We start from the raw sequence: 12003 nt of genomic DNA, 5'->3' as shown, positions 1-12003 counted from the left end.
TTAAAGAGTGGGGAAAAAGAATGCACTGGGAGAACAGGAAATGAAAAGTAGAATTGTTTCCATAAAAGAAGTACAAAAGAACTTTTACAGTTGGAAGGAAAAGATGGGGAAGATATGAGGTTGCAACTGAATCTTGCTCTCATAAAAATTTGGTTCAAAGGTAGAACACACAGCTTGGTCCATAAATCAATCTTACCAAAATGAAATAAAGTAGGGAAATGTGTAAGAAAAGGGGTAGGGGGGAGCCAAGATGCAACAAGAAGGGATAGAGTCTTAGGAGCTCTCTGATAAAATTCATCAGCTAAGGACTCTAGCTAAACTTTCGAGACACAGAACCCACAAAGGGTCCCAGTGAGGCAGTTCTCCTGCTCAAGGTAACCAGGAAAAGAGCAGAAAGGCTCTGCTCCCCGGGATTGGAGAGGCAGCCCGCCAGAGGGGTGGCCTGCCAGAGCCAAAGAACCTCAGCCTCCCGGAGGCAGCCCTAGGGCACTGGGAGTCTCAGCTCACAGCAGCGGGGGAGTCTCCTGAGCTGCACCCCGAGGAGCATGGGGCAAAAAGTGGGAGAACAGCCGGGGACCTCTGCCAGAGCAAGCACGTGGAGCCCAGCCCTCAGGGCACACAGCAAGCAGCATCTTCTTTCCCCAGCCCTGATCCAGGAAAGAGAAGCAGGCTGACCAGGAAGCAGGAGCCCCCAGGGCATGAGCCCATTGAGCTGAGGGAGGGGAGTGAAGAGAGACTGCCTAGCTCTGTCCTCTGCCCCTGAAACAGAACTCTGGGGCTCTGATCACATTCAGATTCTGATCGCAGTCTAGTCCCCCCTATAGAACAGCAGCCCTCCCCACCTCCGCCCCTTGGCAGAGGGGGGTGCTTATGGTCATTCACAAACCAGGAGGGAGGACAGAGCCGCACACCCTGAGACCCTTGTGGGAATGTCCTAAAAGCTCAAGAAACACCCCAAACCAGGCCCAGGCTGGGAAAATGAGCAATCAGAGAAACAAAAAGAAAACTATTGAGAAATATTTTGCAAATAAGACCAAGAAGGACCAAAATACTCAGTCTGAAGATGAGGAAGCACAAGCTCCTGCATCTAAAAACTCCAAGAAAAACAGAAATTGGGCTCAGGCTATGATAGAGCTCAAAAAAGACTTTGAAAATCAAATGAGGGAGTTGGAAGAAAAACTGGGAAAACAAAGGATAGAGAGGCAGGAAAAACATGAAAATGAAGTCAGCTGCTTAGTCAAGGAAATCCAAAAATAATGCTGAAGAAAATAGCATGCTAAAAAACAGCTTAGGTCAAATGGATAAAAGAGTTCAAAAAGTTATTGAGGAGAAGAATGCTTTAAAAAGCAAAATTGGCCAGATGGAAAAAGAGATAAGAAAACTCTCTGAGGAGAGCAAATCCTTCAGACAAAGAATAGAATTCAGGGAGATTGATGAATTTACCAGAAATCAGGAATCAATACTTCAAAACCAAAAAAATGAAAAATTTAGAAGAAAAGGTGAAATATTTCATTGAAAAAACAATTGATATGGAAAACAGACTTAGGAAAGATAATTTAAAAATTATTGGAATACCTGAAAGTCATGATCAGGAAAAGAGCCTTGACATCATTTTCAAAGGATTACTAGAGGAAAATTGCCCTGATATTCTAGAAGCAAAGGGCAAAATAGAAATGGATAGAATTCACCGATCCCCCAGAGAAAGAGATCCCAAAAAACCAACCCCTAGGCATATTATAGCCAAGTTCCAGAACTCCCAAGTCAAAGAGAAAATATTACAAGCAGCCAGAAGGACACAGTTCAAATATCATGGAGCTGCAGTCAGGATCACACAGGACTTAGCAGCAGCTACACTGGAAACTCGTAGGGCTTGGAATACAATACACCCCAAGGCAAGAGAGCTTAGAATGCAGCCAAGAATAAACTACCCAGCAAGGCTGAATGTCCTCTTCCAGGGAAAAAGATGGACTTTCAATGAACCAGGGGAATTTCAAAGGTTCCTTTTGGAATGGCCAGAGCTGAACAGAAGGTTTGATCTTCAGATACAGGACTCAGGTGAAGCATGGAGATTGGAGGAGAGGGGGGAAATATGAATGACTTAATGAGGATGAACTGCATGTATTCCTGCATAGAAAAATGACATTGATAATACTCATATGAACCTTCTCAGTTAATAGAGCAGGTAGAGAGAGCTTTTATAGTTGAAGCACAGGAGAAAGTTGAATTTGAAGATAAAATATGGTGTAAAAATGGAGTCAATAAAAAAAGGGAAATGGAATGGGAGAAAGAAAAAGGAGAGGGGGAATAGTCCAAGATATTTCACATAAGATTTTTTTTTATTACAATGAGCTATTGCAATGATATGGAAGGGGGGAGGCAAGGGGGAATGAGGGAAACTTTGCTCTCATCAGAGATGGCTAGGAGAGGAAACAGCAAATATACTCAATGGGGTATAGACATCTGGAATAAGAAGGAGGGGGGAGCAGGGGGAAGGGGTGGGGATGTGAATAAAGGAGGAGAGGATGGACCATAGGGAGAGAGTGGCCAGATATAACACATTTTCTTTCTTACTTCTTGCAAGGGGCTGGGAATGGAAGGCCTGCCCAGGACCACAGGGCCAGGTGGATTCTGGGCCTAAGGGGTGGTATGGGGGCTCAGGGCTTCTTGGCCCCAGGACCAGGGATCTGTCTGCTGTGCCACTCAGCGACCCTATAGCAGAGTCATAGTGAAAGGAGAGAGAAAATGGAGTACATGGTAGTGGAGAAATAAGAAAGGAGGGAGTTGCGATCAGCAATGGCAATGGTAGAAAAATATGGAAATAACTTTTGTGATGGACTTATCATAAAAAATGAGATCCACCCATGACAGAGTTATTGGTGTTGGAACAAAGACTCAAGCACATTTTTTGTTATGATTATTTTGGGGAGGGTGCAGGGCAAGTAGGGCTGGATAGCCTGCTTGTGGCCACATAGCGGGGTGATCTTAGGGTGTCTGGGGCCAGATTTGGACCCAGGTACTCCTGGCTCAAGGGCCAATGCTCTGTCTGCCACCCAGCCAACCCTGCTATTATTACTATTTTATTTTATTTTGGGTCTTTTTTTCTTTCTTTTTTTTTTTTTTGGTTTTTGCAGGGCAGTGGGGATCGGGTGGCTTGCATATCACACAGCTGGGTGATTGTTGGGTTTACGAGGCTGGATGTGGACTTGGGTGGTCGTGGCTCCAGGGCTGGTGCTTCGTCCATTGCACCACCTGGCCATACCTACAATTATTACTATTATTATTTTTTATTTTAATTTTTTTCTCTCCCCTTTACTTTTTTTGCCCAAACAGTCTATTTATATTCATGGGGGAGGAGGGGTATTTTGTTTACTTGTAAACAAGAATATTTTATTAATGTAAATAAACATTTGTACAAAATGAGAATAAAAAACAAATTTAAAAGAAAAAAAAGAAAAAGGATAGGGGATAATAAAAAGTAGAGCAGATTGAGGGAGGTAAGATAAGCAAAACATTTTGAAAATCAGCCACATGAAAGAAGAGAAAGAGTAGGCTAAATGGAGGCAGGAAGGTGGAGGGAAATCTATAGTACTCATAACTGTAAAATAAGGACAAATTTCCCTGAAAATGAACTCATTTCTCAAAGATATAGGGAGCCGAACCAAATTTATAAAAATAACAGCCATTACTCAATTGATAAAAGGTCAAAATATATAAATAAGTAGATAAATAAAGCTATCATTAATCATATAATAACATGCACTAACTTGCTATTGATTAGACAAATGCAAATTAAAACAACTCAGCTACCTATCTATAAAATGAGCTGGCAAAGGAAATGCCAAACCACTCCAGTATCTCTGCCATAAAAACCCTATTGACAGAATGCTCCATGAGGTCTAGAAGTGTTGGACATGACTAAACTATTGTACATTTCTACTACTATTACTACTACTACTACTACTACTGCTACTACTACTATTATTACTACTACTACTGCTACTACTGCTACTGCTGTTGCTACTGCCTTTGTCCCAACCATAGCTAATGCTACTGCTAGTACTAACACTAAATTCCTCAAATTTTAAGCTATTATCTATGCTATATGTTGGGATAGGGAGAAATTGAAAATAGTTAGTTTAGAAAAAACTTGAGGAAGGAAATTTGGATTGAATTGGACTCTGGCTATTTCACTAAATAAATTCACTTTCTAATCTCTAGTGTGATAGAACTGCTACTAAGAACTAAAAAAAAAAAAAAAAACACATGGCACTGTATATGGTTCCAGTCTGACTAAACTAAAATATTGTGATGATCACCTGATAGTAGCGGAACAAGTGATGATTAATGCTGGGTACCAGGTGAATAAAATATAGACTAGAACAAATCAAATTCTATTATATTACTTACTGAAAATAATTCATGACAAATGGAAATGACCACCAAAGCAACCACACCATAAGTGTGCAAAAAAACATACTTAAACAATGGATACTTTAACTATATTTCAGGTTTAAATTATAATAAAACTGAAAACATATTTCCCACTCAAATCTAAGGCTTTATAACTTCTGGTTAATATGATCCTCCCACTTGCAAATACATATAACCTTTCAATACAGGGAGAAATAATTTTTCCTAAGCTATTAGATAAAATAACAATTCAAAGAGTTATTAAAAATCTGAAAAAATAGTTGAAGTCACAGAAAAGCTTCAATTATGGATAGACTGGAATAGAAATTATAGTTAAAATGAAATCTAACGCAAGCATTGTTGTTGCTATAAAATATTTGGAAAAAGAAATAAATTAGAATTTTGAAGAAAGAAAAAACTTTGAGTATAATAATGTTTGCAGTTACTATAAATATCATAAATAATTGCAGAAAGTATAAAAAAAATTGGGGGATTTTAGAAAACAGTATTTGCAGTAGTTGCTGCACAGTTATAATCACAGGAAAAGTAGAACTATCAAGGAATTAATTCAAATATAATGGATCTCAAATACTCTCATGATAAAGCAGCATTGCACTAACAGATTACAATGCTGTTATCTAGTTTGGAGACACCATAGCAAACATCAATTAAATATGACATAATTAAAAGAAAAAGAGAATCTCATAAAATAGAATTTGAAAAAAGTGTATAAAAAGTTATTTTATTCATCAGTTTAAAGTATGAGTCTAATGGTTAATGAAATATACACAGTTGAAGAATGCAAGGAACAAACAAATTAACATCAATCACAAAACTTGATTTTAGTGATATGAAAGGCAAAACAATTTCAGGAGAGAGAAAACTAATGAAGAAGAAAAATGTGAAAATCCATGGTCATCTATATGGTTGCTAGAAGCACAGCACAATAAAAGTACAGGTTGGAAAAAATGAGGAACAGTAAGTTTTAATTCTATTTACATAAAGAATGACATCACAGTGAAATTCAAGGGAGAAAACTGAAAGCAAGCTTTTCTGAAAGATGGAAAGTCTCACTGACAAAGAAAATCCAAAATATATGTATTTCAGTGGAGCATGAACTGTTAATCAATTATTTTGTAGTCCTTCATCCAGATGTCCATCCAGAAAAATAATCCCATCTTTCTTAAAAAATAATTTTCAGGGGCAGCTAAGTGGCACAGTCGATAAAGCACCAGCCCTAGAGTCAGGAGTACCTGGGTTCAAATCCAGTCTCAGACACTTAATAATTACCTAGCTGTGTAGCCTTGGGCAAGCCACTTAACCTTATTTGCCTTGCAAAAACCTAAAAAAATAAAATAAAATAATAATTTTCATGTACCTACTTCCTAGTTATCCCAGCAGTTAGAATACTGAGCCTGAAATCAGGAAAACTTGAACTCAAAACAACCTCAGACAATAATTAGTTGAGTGATCCAAGGTAAACCATTTGATTTCTGCCTGCTTTAGTTTCTTTATCAGTAAAGTGAAATAACAGCACCACCCTTCTATTATGGTCCTGTTGGAAGAATCAGATGAGATAATAATAGTGCCTGGCATATAGTAAGCACTCTAAAAACTTTCACTGTTATATTATTATCAATTGTTATGGTTCTCCTACAGTGTCCCTTCCAAATATAGAACAATTATGTTGTTCTATAGTTGTTGAATTTGTATAGACTGAAGTGATAGCTTACACGGATTTAATAATGTCCTTATTATCACAGTCAAGATTTTGAGTATAATCTTTTTTTCCTCTGGTATCAATGATCTGATTCTGTATTATCATTATAACCCATACATTTTGCTAAAGAAATCTTTATGATTATGCCATTTGTTCAAAGATTTTTTCTAGAGACAGAGATAATGCTGTTTGTTTTTATTCAGATCTTGCCATTGAGAGCCTTTAATTCCACTCTTGGATCTCTATGCTTTCATAATCTCAATTCTAAGATAAAACATTTTTAAATTGCTTGGTGGATATTACACCAAGATGGTGGAGGCATGGCATTGTTTTGTTTTTAAATTTTTCATTTCTTTATTATATAAATATTTTTCTTGTTTACCAAATACATGCTATAATAGTTTCTATATATTGTTTTTTGTAAGACTTTGAATTTTACAATTTCCTCCCATTCCCTTCCCTCCCCCCCATAGAAGGCAATCTAAAAATCTTTATATTTTGTCCATGCTATGTAGGGATCAAAATTGAATGTGTTGAGAGAAAACTATGTCACTGCGGAAAAAATGAAATATTACAGATAGCAAAATTTTGTAGTATATAAAACAATTTTAAAAAATTGAAGGTAATAATCTTTAATCTTTGCTTAAACTCCACAGTTCTTTCTCTAAGTTCAAATTTTTTTTCTGCCTTGGATAGACTAATATTGCCCCTGATTATTGCACTGATAGAATGAGAAAGTCCATTGATTATCACCCCCATGTTGCTATTAGGGTGTTTAATGTTCTACTCATCTCGCTCAGCATCAGTTCATGCAAGTCTTTCCATGTTTCTCTGAAATCACATCCCTACTCGTTTCTAATAGACCAATAGTTTTCTGTAGCATACACATACCAGAATTTGTTCAGCTATATGCCAATTCATGGATATCTCTTCAATTTCTATTTATTTACCACCACAAACAAACCTGATATGAATTTTTTTTGAAGTGATGTTTTTACTCTTTGTCATTATCTCTTCAGTGTTTAGACCCAGTAGTGACATGGCTGGCTGGATCAAAGGGTATGCACATTTTTACTGCCCTTTGGGTGTAATTCCAAATTGCTCTTCAGAAAGGTTGAATCGATTCCCAACTCCACCAAAAATGAGTCCCTGATTTCCCACATCCCTTCCAACATGGATCATGGGCCTTTCTGGTCATATTGACCAATCTGAGAGGTATGAGGTAGTACCTCAGATATGCTTTGATTTGATTTCTCTAATCAATAATGATTTAGAGCAATTTTTCATATGACTATTGATAGCCTTGATTTCCTTATCTACAAATTGCCTTTGCATATTCTTAACCATCTATCAATTGGCAAATAGCTTATTTTTTATAAATTTTACTCAGTTCTCTCTATATATTTTAGAAATTATTCCTTTGCCAGAAAAACTAGCTGTAAAAATTGTTTCCCAATTTGTTACATTTCTTTTGATCTTTAATAGAGTGGTTTTGTTTATGGAAAAGCTTTTTAACTTAATGTAAACAAAATTATTATCCAGTTTGTTTTTAATGATGTTCTCCATTTCTTCTTTGGTCATAAACTGATGTAGATCTAATCCAAGTTTCTGCCATACTGTCTTCCAATTTTCCCAATTTTTTTGAAGAGAGTTCCTATTCTAAAAGCTCTATGGGTTTATCAAACAGCAGAATACTATAATTATTTCCTGCTATCTCTTTTGCACCTAGTCTATTCCACTGATGCACCACTATATTTCTTAGTCAGTATCAGACAGTTGTGATGACTGATGCTTTTTTAAATATAGATAGAATTGCCATTCATTATTATATTAGCTTAGCCAATCCAGAGATAATATTTGCCCAGTTATTTAAATCTGATTTTATTTATGTGAAAAGTGTTTTATTTTTGTTTTCATAGAGTTTCTGAGTCTATCTTGGCAGGTAGACTCCCAAGTATCTTATATTGTTTGAGATTATTTTAAATGGGATTTCTCTTTCTAGCTTTTGCTGTTCTATCTTGCTAGTAAAATAAAGAAATGCTGAGGATTTATCTGGGTTTATTTTATATCCTGCTACTTGGCTAAAGCTACTAATTGTTTCTAGGAGTTTTTTAGATGATTTTTAGGCTTCTCTAGGTATACCGCCATGTCATCGGCAAAGAGTGAGAGTTTTGTTTCTTCATTCTCAAGTCTAATTCCTTCAATTTTTTTTTCTTCTATTACTGCTGAAGATAACATTTCTAACACAATATTGAATAGGAGTGGAGATAACAAGCATCCTTGTTTCACCTCTGATCTTATTTGGAATGCCTCTAGCTTATCCCCATTGCATCTAATGCTTGTTGATAGTTTCAGATATACTGCTTTTCTTTCTAAGGAATAATGCATTTATTCCTACACTCTAGTGTTTTGCAGGAAAGTAGATTCTTGGCTGCATTCCAAGCTCCCATGCTCTTCAAAATATCTCGTTCCATGCCCTTTGATCCATTAAAGCTGATGCAGCCAGGTCCTGTGTGATCCTTACTGTGGCTCCTTGATATTTAAATTGTTTTTTCCTGGCTGCTTGCAGGATTTTCTCTTTTATCTGATAGTTCTGGAGTTTGGCCACAACATTCCTTGCTGTTTTCATTTTAGGATCTTTTTCTGGTGGGGATCAATATACTCTTTCAATAACTACTTTGCCCTCCGCTTCCATGATATCAGGGCAGTTTTCCATCACTAGATCCTGTAATATTAAGTCCAGGCTTTTTTTCCTCTTGAATGTTTTCAGGAAGTCCTATAATTTTCAGGTTGCCCCTCCTTGATCTATTCTCGAGGTCAGTGGTTTTGTTGATGAGGTATTTTACATTTGCTTCCATTTTTTCTATTTTTTGATTTTGTTTAACTGACTCTTGCTGTCTCATGGAGTCATTAGTTTCTGTAGACTCCATTATTTTTTGGGGGGAGGAGTTTTCTTCATTAACCTTTTGCAACTCCTTTTCCAATTGGTTAATTCTACTTTTGAAAGAGCTTTCCATTTGACCAATTGAGGTTTTGAGAGAATTAATTTCTTTTTGCATTCGCTCATTTGAGGACCTGAGGGAATTATTCTCATTTTGTAATTGTCCAATTGATGATCTGAGAGATTTATTCTCCTTTTGTTTTTGTCCAATTGTACTTTCTAAGGTTTTGTTTTCTTGTTGCAAGGTATTAATTGTCTCTCCCAAATTTTTAAGCTCCTTCCTTATTTCTTCAAGGAAGTCTTTCTGTGTTGGAGACCAGATTGTATTCTCCTCAGAGGTTCCAGGTCTCTCTGAGTTGGGGTCTTTCCCTTCCAGGAATTTTTCTATGGATCCACCTTTCTGCTGACCCTTCTTCATTATGCTAAGACCTTGAGTTGAGGGGCTGTTGGTTCACCTGGGCTTGGGATGGCTAAAGCCTTTTCTCACTGAGTGCAGTTTCTCTGGCTGAACACTAGGAGATGTTGGTTGCTTTCTCTGGAGTGTCTGTGACCTTGGTTGAGGCCTTCTCCCTTTGCTTGAGGGGAGGAATTCGAGCTATTGAATTCTTTTGCCTTCAATCAATGGTGGGCTTTACCCTGGCCTGAGGTCATTCCTCAGCTGGGCTGGTTCTTTTGCTCACACACCTGGGCCTGAGGCAAAAGTAGTTTGCATTTGTTTGTTTGGGAGGAGGTCTGAGCTGCAATGGGACCAGAGGAGCCCAGGTTGGTGTCCACAGCTCTCCTGCACCAGAACTCTACCTCAGCCCTGTCCCCAAGCTCCAGGGGGACAGCACCAACACCAGCGCCTCTGCTTCCCCTTGGATCCAAGCCCCTTTTGTCCAGCCCCACCTCTGATGCAGCAGGTCTGGCTCTCAGGCCTTCAGACTCCTGGTTCCAATGCAGCTTTTAATCTGGCTGATCCCCGGCTGATCCTCCCTCTGAATCCAGACTCACCCGCCCAAATTTGGCCAAAGCTCCTGCAAGAGACAAATCCTGAGGTAGATATTCTTTCTCCTGGCTTTTCTTTCTGGGTTTTGTGAGTCATATTTCTTTTAAGAGGTTTGTTTCATGTGATAGATGGGGAGGAGATCAGGAGACTTTAGAAGTGTCCCTGTCTTCTCTCCGCCATCTTGGCCAGAAGTCAAGATGCACTCTCTAGTGTTTTAGTAGGAATGTGTGCTTTTTTTGTCAAAGGCTTTGTCAGCTTCTGATAAGTTTGTTATTGATATAGTCAATTCTACTGACACTTTTCCTAATATTGAACCAAATCTGCATTCCAGGGATAAATCTTGCTTAGTCATAGTCTATTATCCTAATGATAACTTGATGTAGTCGCTTTGCTAATACATTATTTAAGACATTTGCATCAATATTCATTAGGGAACTTGGTCTATAACTTTCTTTTTCTGTTTTGACTCTTCCTGGTTTAGATATGAACACGATATTAATGTAATAGAAGGAATTAGGCAGAGTTTCATTTTCACCCATTTTTTCCAAAAATTTCATTTATAATTAGAAATAATTTTTCCTTAAATGTTTGATAGAATTCACTTGTGAATCTATCTGATCCTGGAGACTTTATTCTAAGGGAATTCATTGATGACTTATTGAATTTCTTTTTTCCTGAGCTAGGATTGTTTAGGTATTTACTTTACAATTCATTTAACCTGTGCAACTCATAATTTTGTAAATATTCATCCATTTCACTTAGATTATCAAATTTATTGACATTCAGTTAGGCAAAATAGTTCTGAATTGTTACTTTAATTTCCTCTTCATCGGTGCTAAATTCACCTTTTCATTCATAATTACTAGTAATTTTTTTTTCTTTTTTAAAATCAAATTAACCAAAGTTTAACCTATTATATTTCTTCATAACATCAACTCTTGGTTTTATTTATTAGTTCAGTAGCTTTTTTGTCTTTCTATTTTATTAATTTCTGCTTTAACTTTTTGAATTTCTAATTTGGTATTTAATTGGGGATTTTTAATTTTTCTTTAATTTTTTATGCATAGTTCATTGATTTCCTCTTTCTCTATTTTATTCATGTAAGCAATTAATGATATAATATATCCCTTCATAACTGCCTTGACTGTATCCCATAGGTTTTGGTATGTTGTGTCATTATTGTCATTGTCTAGAATGAAATTATTAATTCTATATAAAATCTGTTGTTTGATTGACATATTCTTTAAAATGAGGTTATTTAGTTTCCAATTAGTTTTAGGTTTATCTCTCCATGGCCTTTTATTGCCAATAATTTTCATTGCATTATGATCTGAGAAGGAAGGATTCACTATTTGTGCCTTTCTGCATTTGATTATAAAGTTTTTATGCCCTATTACATGGCCAATTTTTGTGTCAGTGCCATATACTGCAGGAAAAAATGTATATTCCTTTCTATCTCCATTCAGTTTTCTCCAAAGGTCTATCATGTCTACATTTTCTAACATTCTTTTTGCCTCCTTTACTTCTTTCTTGTTTATTTTGTGGTTCAATTGGATAATTAAATTAGATAAAATTAGATAAATGTTAGGGTTATCTAATTTTGAGAGAAGAGAGTTGAAGTTTCCCACCATTAGAGTTTTGCTGTCTATGTGTTCCTGTAACTTATTCAGCTTCTCCTCTAAGCATTTAGATGCTATATCACTTGGTGTATAGATATTTACTAATGAAATTTCTTCATTGTATATTTCCTTCCTTTTTATAAATGAGATCTATTTTTGCAGTTGCTTTGTCTGAGATAAGGATTGTTACCCATGAATTTTTCATTTAGTTGATGCGTAATATACTCTGCTTCAATCTTTACTCTGTATGCATCTCTCTACTTCAAATGAGTTTCTTGTAATCAGTTTATTATAGGATTCTAGCTTTTAATCCACTCTGTTATGT

Source organism: Macrotis lagotis, chromosome X (assembly GCF_037893015.1).
Source record: "Macrotis lagotis isolate mMagLag1 chromosome X, bilby.v1.9.chrom.fasta, whole genome shotgun sequence".
Lineage (NCBI taxonomy): Eukaryota > Metazoa > Chordata > Mammalia > Peramelemorphia > Peramelidae > Macrotis > Macrotis lagotis.
The sequence above is the reverse complement of the archived record's forward strand: the minus strand, read 5'-3'. Positions refer to the sequence as shown.